The sequence below is a fragment of the Hibiscus syriacus genome, unplaced genomic scaffold, assembly GCF_006381635.1.
Source record: "Hibiscus syriacus cultivar Baekdansim isolate YM2019G1 unplaced genomic scaffold, ASM638163v2 tig00110429_pilon, whole genome shotgun sequence".
Lineage (NCBI taxonomy): Eukaryota > Viridiplantae > Streptophyta > Magnoliopsida > Malvales > Malvaceae > Hibiscus > Hibiscus syriacus.
The window spans coordinates 2,342,597-2,351,168 of NW_024062733.1; positions in this window are offsets into that span (position 1 = coordinate 2,342,597).

Genomic DNA, 8,572 nt, shown 5'->3' on the forward strand with positions numbered 1-8,572 from the left:
GTTCATGTAAGCATGCTAGACTAATTTCATGGCATAATTCGTATATATGTGTTACAAGCATAAAAGTTGATACTTTTGGCCTCTAAGACACATAATAAGACTTTAAAAATGTTTACTAGTCTTAGGGGAGTGAATGAGTGAGTTTTGGGTGTGTTTTCATGCTCACACAGAGCACTCGGGGCTGTCAGTATCTGTATTGTAAGAACAATACCGATATTGTTCTTTATGAAAGGCAAAAACCAAGATTTTTATAAGAGCAATATCGATACCTCTTTAAGGAGTATCGATACTCACTGTCCAGTATCAATACTAAGAGGGTAGTATTGATACTTGTGGCAAGTTGCAGATTTCAGAATACCAATTTGGTATTGATACCTATGAGAGTATTGATACCAAGGGTAGAGTATCGATACTCCCCATATGAGCATCAATACCCAGACATTTTTGAAAATATCAAAGCTAATTTTGGTATCAATACCCACAGTGATTTTTGGACAATTTTGGTATTTTGGTTTGGGTGATCGGGTTGAGGTGTTTTTGGATCGGATAAACTGCAAGTATCCAATACAAGTGAAAACAAACCAATTAACTCAATTCTCACCTAGAAATAAAGCAAGATAGGGTGACATAAGATTTACATTTGTTTAATACTCGGGAGACAACTATGACACATGAGTTACTCTAGCATTATGACGATCTTCTTCTTGTTTGAAATTATCCAGATATTGTCTGATGGTAGGCATCCGATGCATACAAATTATGGGTTGTACCATACAAATTTATATACACATAAATTTTGGAATTGCACCCTATGCACACCAGGTACGAGATGATAGCTTCTAATCCACGTAATTTCCAATCCTCACCTCGACCTCTCGAGAGTCCGAGGTAGTCAAAGGGCTATAAGTTTCGATGTACATAAATTTCGATTATTACCCCGAAGTTATCATTTTCTAGATAGGCTAGTGTATTATTCGAGATGTATGTAATTTTCCTTCGACTTTACTACTTAGCCTATATCATGTTGTTGTGTACTTATGCATATTTATAACTATGCACACCATCGTGTTCATTTCATGGATGCATGTAATATTGCATAGTTATTCTCGTGGCACTGAGCTTGTGAGCTCAGCGTATGGAATGTGTTTCTGTACGTAGCTTAGTAGGGGATCATTGAAGAGCATATCGCAACAATACATTCCAGATCAGACGTCTGCAGAGTATGTCTTGAGTCTGTTTTAGAGGGCATGTATTTATATAGGCCTTTGTACAGTGGAGTCATAACTTTGTTTTAATATATTTTCTATGGATGTATTTGTACATATTCGAAGACTCCCATATTTTGTAAACTTGATTTTCATTCCGCTTAATTTATGATGACTGATTTTGGATGTCTATAAATGTTTTTGAAAATAATTTTTTGGGATGATCAATTCAGTGGTTTCGTGTGGCATCATAATCCATGGATATTCAAGTCAGACTGGATTAGGGTGTTACATTTAGTATTTGTAAATTTTAAATCTTTGATTTAGCATGCATAAAAAAATATTTGATATATATATATATATATATATATATATATTATGTTTGATATTTATAAATTTATATTTGGTATATATTAATTAATTCACATATAATATTTTGCTTTTTGGAAAGTTGATTCGTCGTTTGATTCATGTGGTCTCAGAGAATCTTTGTCCACTAGTCGTTGTGAAGTTACTCGTCGTACGGATTCAAGGTTAGAGATATTCGCCGTCACTGGAAAATATCAATAAATGTTTGACATTTTCTTTAAATTTGCTCTCTTTATTTTAATTTCTTCTGTTAGCTCTCTATTTTTTCCCTATTTGTAGACTTTTTTTTTTACAGATTTTTAGGTTGTGTTACAATTTAATTTTTTATAGATTATAGTCTTATCATGTTATTGGAGTTTTCCTAGGTTAATCCTAATGAAATTTGAGAATAGGTAGTGATTTTGTCGTTTTCTGGTATTGGGTGGAAAGTGAATTTGGAGGGGGTTGGGTTGATTGTTACTGATTGTTATGAGGGTTAATGATATTGGATCTGAATATATTTTTGGAGGTTGGGTAGCATATTGAGTTTGAGTTTTAACTAGATATATTTTTGATTTTATTTTGATCCGGGATTGATTAATGGATTTTTAAACCCTAAACAAAAATAATATTTATAATAGACATTTTTAGTTATCTTTTGGGCATAAATAAATTCATGTGGTCTTAGAGAATCTTTGTCCACTTGTTGTTGTGAAGTTTCTCATCGTACGGATTCATGGTCTGAGATATTCGACGTGGATGCATGTAATATTGCATAGTTATTCTGGTGACACTGAGCTTGTGAGCTCAGCATATGAAATGTGTTTCTATAAGTAGATTAGTAGGGGATCATTGAAGAGCCTATTGCGATAATACATTCCAGATCAAACGTCTGCAGAGTATGTCTTTAGTCTGTTTTAGAGGGCATGTATTTATATAGACCTTTGTACGGTTGAGTCATAACTCTGTTTAGATATATTTTCTATGGATGTATTTGTACGTATTGGGAGACTCCCATATTTTGTAAACTTGATTTTCATTTCGTTTAAATTATGATGACTAATTTTGGATGTCTATAAATGTTTTTGGAAATAAATTTTTGGGCTGGCTATTTCTATGGTTTCGTGTGGCATCGTAATCCATGGATATTCAAGGCAGACGGATTAGGGTGTTACATTTAGTGTTTGTAAATTTTAAATCTTTGATTTAGTATGCATAAAAATATTTGATATATATATATATTATGTTTGATATTTATAAATTTATATTTGGTATATATTAATTAATTTTCAAATATAATATTTTTGTTTTTTGGAAAGTTGATTTGTCGTTTGATTATGTTGTCTCAGAGAATTTTTGTCCACTTGTTGTTGTGAAGTTGCTCATTGTACGGATTAACGGTCGGAGACATTTGCCGTCACCGGAAAAACTCAATAAATGTTTGACATGTTCTTTAAATTTTCTATATTTATTTTAATTTCTTCTCTTAGCTCTATATTTTTTTGTTGATTTGTAGACTTTTTTCTTCTTCAGAATTTTAGGTTGTGTTGCAATATTTTTTTATAAATTATAGTCTTATCATGTTATTGGAGTTTTCCTAGATTAACCTAGCTGAAATTTGGGAATAGGTAGTGAATTTGTCGTTTTTTGGTATTGGGTGGAAAGTGAATTTGGAGGGGGTTAGGTTGATTGGTTACCGATTGCTATTAGGTTAAGGGTATTTGGATCTGAATATATTTTTGGAGGTTGGGTTGCATATTGAGTTTGAGTTTTAACTAGATATATTTTTGGTTTTATTTTGATTCGGGCTTGGTTAATGGATTTTTAAACCTTAAACAAAAATAATGTTTATAATAGACAGTTTAGTTATCTTTTGGGCATAAATAAATTCATATGGTCTTAGAGAATCTTTGTCCACTTGTTGTTGTGAAGTTTCTCATCATACGGATTCATGGTCAGAGATATTCCACGTGGATGCATGTAATATTGCATAATTATTCTGGTGGCACTGAGCTTGTGAGCTCAGCGTATGAAATGTGTTTCCGTAAGCAGATTAGTAGGGGATCATGGAAGAGCCTATTGCGACAATACATTCCAGATCAAACGTCTGCAGAGTATGTCTTGAGTCTGTTTTTGAGGGAATGTATTTATATAGACCTTTGTACGGTTGAGTCATAACTTTGTTTTGATATATTTTCTATGGATGTATTTGTACGTATTGGGAGACTCCTATATTTTGTAAACTTGATTTTCATTCCGTTTAAATTATGATGATTGATTTTGGATGTCTATAAATGTTTTTGAAAATAAATTTTTGGGCGGGCTATTTCTGTGGTTTCGTGTGGCATCGTAATCCATGGATATTCAAGGCAAACCGGATTAGGGTGTTACATTTAGTATTTGTAAATTTAAAATATTTGATTTAGCATGCATAAAAAAATATTTGATATATATATATATATATATATATATATATATATATATATATATATATATATATATATATATATATTATGTTTGATATTTATAAATTTATATTTTGTATATATTAATTAATTCAAATATAATATTTTTGTTTTTTGGAAAGTTGATTCGTCGTTTGATTCATGTTGTCTCAGATAATCTTTGTCCACTTGTCGTTGTGAAGTTGCCCATTGTACGGATTCACGGTCGGAGACATTCGCCGTCACTGGAAAATCTCAATAAATATTTGACATGTTCTTTAAATTTTCTATATTTATTTTAATTTCTTCTCTTAGCTCTATATTTTTTTTGTTGATTTGTAGACCTATTGTTTTACAGATTTTTAAGTTGTGTTACAATTTTTTTTTATAGATTATAGTATTTTCATGTTATTGGAGTTTTGCTAGGTTAACCTTGCTGAAATTTGGGAATAGGTAGTGATTTTATCGTTTTCCGGTATTGGGTGGAAAGTGAATTTGGAGGGGGTTGGGTTGATTGGTTATCGATTGCTATTAGGTTAAGGGTATTTGGATCTGAATGTATTTTTGAAGGTTGGGGTGCATATTGAGTTTGAGTTTTAAGTAGATATATTTTTGGTTTTATTTTGATTCGGCCTTGATTAATGTATTTTTAAACCCCAAACAAAAATAATGTTTAAAATAGACATTTTAGTTCTCTTATGGGTGTAAATTAATTCATGTGTTCTTATAGAATCTTTGTCTACTCGTCATTGTGAAGTTGCTCCACGTACAAATTCACAGTTGGAGATATTCGCCGTCACTAGAAAATCTCAATAAAGGTTTGACAATTTCTTTAAATTTGTTCTATTTATTTTAATTTCTTCTGTTAGCTCTTTATTTTTTTTACCGATTTGTATACTTTTTTATACATATTTTAGGTAGTGTTACAATTTTTTTATAGATTATAGTCTTATCATATTATTGGAGTTTTTCTAGGTTAACCCTACTGAAATTTGGGAATAGGTAGTGATTTTGTCGCTTTCTGGTATTTGGTGTAAAGTGAATTTGGAGGGGTTGGGTTGATTGGTTACCGATTTCTATTAGGTTAAGGGTATTTGGATCTGAATATATTTTTGGAGGTTGGGTTGCATATTGAGTTTGAGTTTTAAGTAGATATATTTTTGGTTTTATTTTGATTCGGGCTTGATTAATGGATTTTTAAACCCCAAACAAAAATAATGTTTAAAATAGACATTTTTAGTTATCTTATGGGCGTAAATAAATTCATGTGTTCTCATAGAATCTTTGTCTACTCGTCATTGTGAAGTTGCTCAACGTACATATTCACGGTTGGAGATATTCGTCGTCACTGGAAAATCTCAATAAATGTTTGACAATTTCTTTAAATTTGTTCTATTTATTTTAATTTCTTCAGTTAGCTCTTTATTTTTTTGTCGATTTGTATACTTTTTTATACATATTTTAGGTTGTGTTACAATTGTTTTTATAGATTATAGTTTTATCATATTATTGGAGTTTTTCTAGGTTAACCCTGCTGAAATTTGGGAATAGGTAGTGATTTTGCAGCTTTCTGATATTGGGTGTAAAGTGAATTTGGAGGGGTTGGGTTGATTGGTTATCAAGTGCTATTAGGGTTAAGGGTATTGAATCTTAATATATTTTTGGAGGTTGGGTTGCATATTGTGTTTGAGTTTTAACTAGATATATTTTTGTTTTTATTTTGATTCGGGCTTGATTAATGGATTTTTAAATCCCAAACAAAAATAATGTTTAAAATAGACATTTTTAGTTATATTTTGGGCATAAATAAATTCATGTGATCTCAGAGAATCTTTGTCCACTCGTCGTTGTGAAGTTGCTCATCATACGGATTTATGGTCGGAGATATTCGTCGTTACTGGAAAATCTCAATAAAGGTTTGACATTTTCTTTAAATTTGTTCTATTTATTTTAATTTCTTCTATTAGCTCTTTTTTTGCCGATTTGTAAACATTTTTTTACAGATTTTTAGGCTGTGTTACAATTTTTTTATATATTATAGTCTTATCATATTTTTGGAGTTTTCTAGGTTAATCCCGCTGAAATTTGGGAATAGGTAGTGATTTTTCCGCTTTCTAGTATTGAGTTTAAAGTGAATTTGGAGGGGGTTGGGTTGATTGGTTATCGATTGCTATTAGGGTTAAGGGTATTGGATCTGAATATATTTTTGGAGGTTAGGTTGTATATTGCGTTTGAGTTTTAACTAGATATATTTTTGTTTTATTTTGATTCGGGCTTGATTAATGGAGTTTTACCCCCAAACAAATATAATAGACATTTTTAGTTATCTTTTGGGCATAAATAATTACATGGTGTAGAGTTGGATGGTGTCTATGGCATGAGGGAGCCAAGCCCATCCAACGATTTTTAAATTAGTATACTTATTTATAAAAGAATAAGTTAAATCAACTAAGTTGGCACTCCCAATAATTCTAACAACTTCATATTATATATTAATATAAATTCTTTCTAGATATTTTAAAAATTTTAAACTAATATTAAATAGTTTGTCAAATCAATTAAAGCAGTCCTAACATTTAAAGAAAAATATATTTTTATATATTAAATAAATAAATCATCAAAACAAATATTTAATTTTATTTATTATTTAATTAAATTATTTTCAACCATGTAATTTAAAATTTATTTTATTTAGCTTCCTTAACAAGCATGAGTCAAATTTTCTATCAATTTTATACTTCTCTTTCTAAGTTTCTTAACATGGAGAAAGAAAATAAAAACTTTTAATTGGATTCATTTAATTCTGGGCATTTGGCTCTGCTTTGTTCAAAGCATACTTCTTTGCTAAAAAGAAAGAAAGAAGGAATTTCCGGGTTCCTTACAGTGAAGTTGAGACTTGAAGGGTTTATTATTTTTTTATTATAATATTTATAGGTCTCCATTCTATTTTTAATTTGTTTTTAAATTTGTAATCTTCATTTTGCACTTTAACAGGGTAGTTACAATTTGTGCAGAGATTGGATCAAAGGTCAAAGAATAGGAGGAAATCATCTCTTTTACATATATCAGTATGTTTTTTTTTCTTGGGGTATTCAATAATTTCAATTTAACTCTCATCATGTTATTTCTTCTGGATTTAACTTTGAGTGTTTTTATATTACTGTAATGATTCGAGGTTTAACTTTTTTTTTTGTATATTTGTTATTTTTATATATTTTATTAATGATAAATTTTATGATTAATGAAAAATCATCTTAATTTAAAAAATAGTAAAATTTAATTAAAATATATAAAAATATTTTTTAAATTGGCACCCCAAGATTAAATGTCAAGATCTGTAGGGATGAGCATTCGATTGAGTCGAGTAAAAAAATCGAGTTTTTCGAGGTTACGAGTCATATTTTACATCTCGAAGTTGACTTGAAATTTTTTCAAGTCGAGTTTATAAAATTCGAGTCGAGTCGAATTTTTGAGTTTATGTTTAAATTTAATTATCAATATTTATAATATTATGATATTATTTGATTTTATTTTAAATGTTTTTTATGATCGTATACAATACATATATATAATAATCTATTCATGTGAGATATTTGATTTAAAAAATACAATACATATATATTTCTTTCATATGTGATATATATATATATATATATATATATATATATATATATATATCATACAAAATTGAGGGACTCGATTCAAACTAGAAAATTTATCCATTAATTACTACAAATTTTGAGTTATTCTAGTTGTATTTTACAACTCGAATTACACTTTAAATTTTTCGAGTCGAGTCGAATTTTACTTACCCCTAAAGATCCACCTCTGACAGGGTGGACACAAAATAATTAGAGTAGGCATGGATTAATTTTAGGGTGAATATATATATATATATATATATATATATATATATATATATATAATTGAATACTTAAAAAATTAATTTTAAAATTCACTATAAGCACGTGCCCACGTGAAAAACATATAACTCCGCGACTGTATACATGATATAGTGGATTGATGTAATGCATGCACGTCCCGCATGTCCATCCACGAAACTACGTAACAATACTGTAGATCAGCTTTTCAGCACCCCTTCTGATTTTGTTGAATGATTCAGCAAGTCTTGATTCCTATAGAAATATATTGAATTTAGGTAACTTTGTGCTAGATTTAATATTTTATGTTAGGACGATTATGAATGGTATTTTATTTTTTTAATGATTAAAAATTTATTTAAATATACACTTCTTAACTAACAAATTTTTGTTCTATTATATACTATTTTTTTTGTTAGGAGCTGAATAGTTAATTATTTAGAAACCATTCACTTATCTCCATTTTTTCATAAAAGAAAAGAATTTCATTTTATCTGATACAAACTCTATCGAACCTTCATATAATTTTTTTACTAAATTGAGAGATATTATATTTTTAAGACAAATGGTGAGATTCGAATTCACATAAGATAGGAAAATATAAACATCTTTAATTACTCGGTCAATTAATAAATCTCGAGTCATCATATCTTATTAGTCTAATTTGCTTCTAAAAGAGAGGCAGTTTATAGTT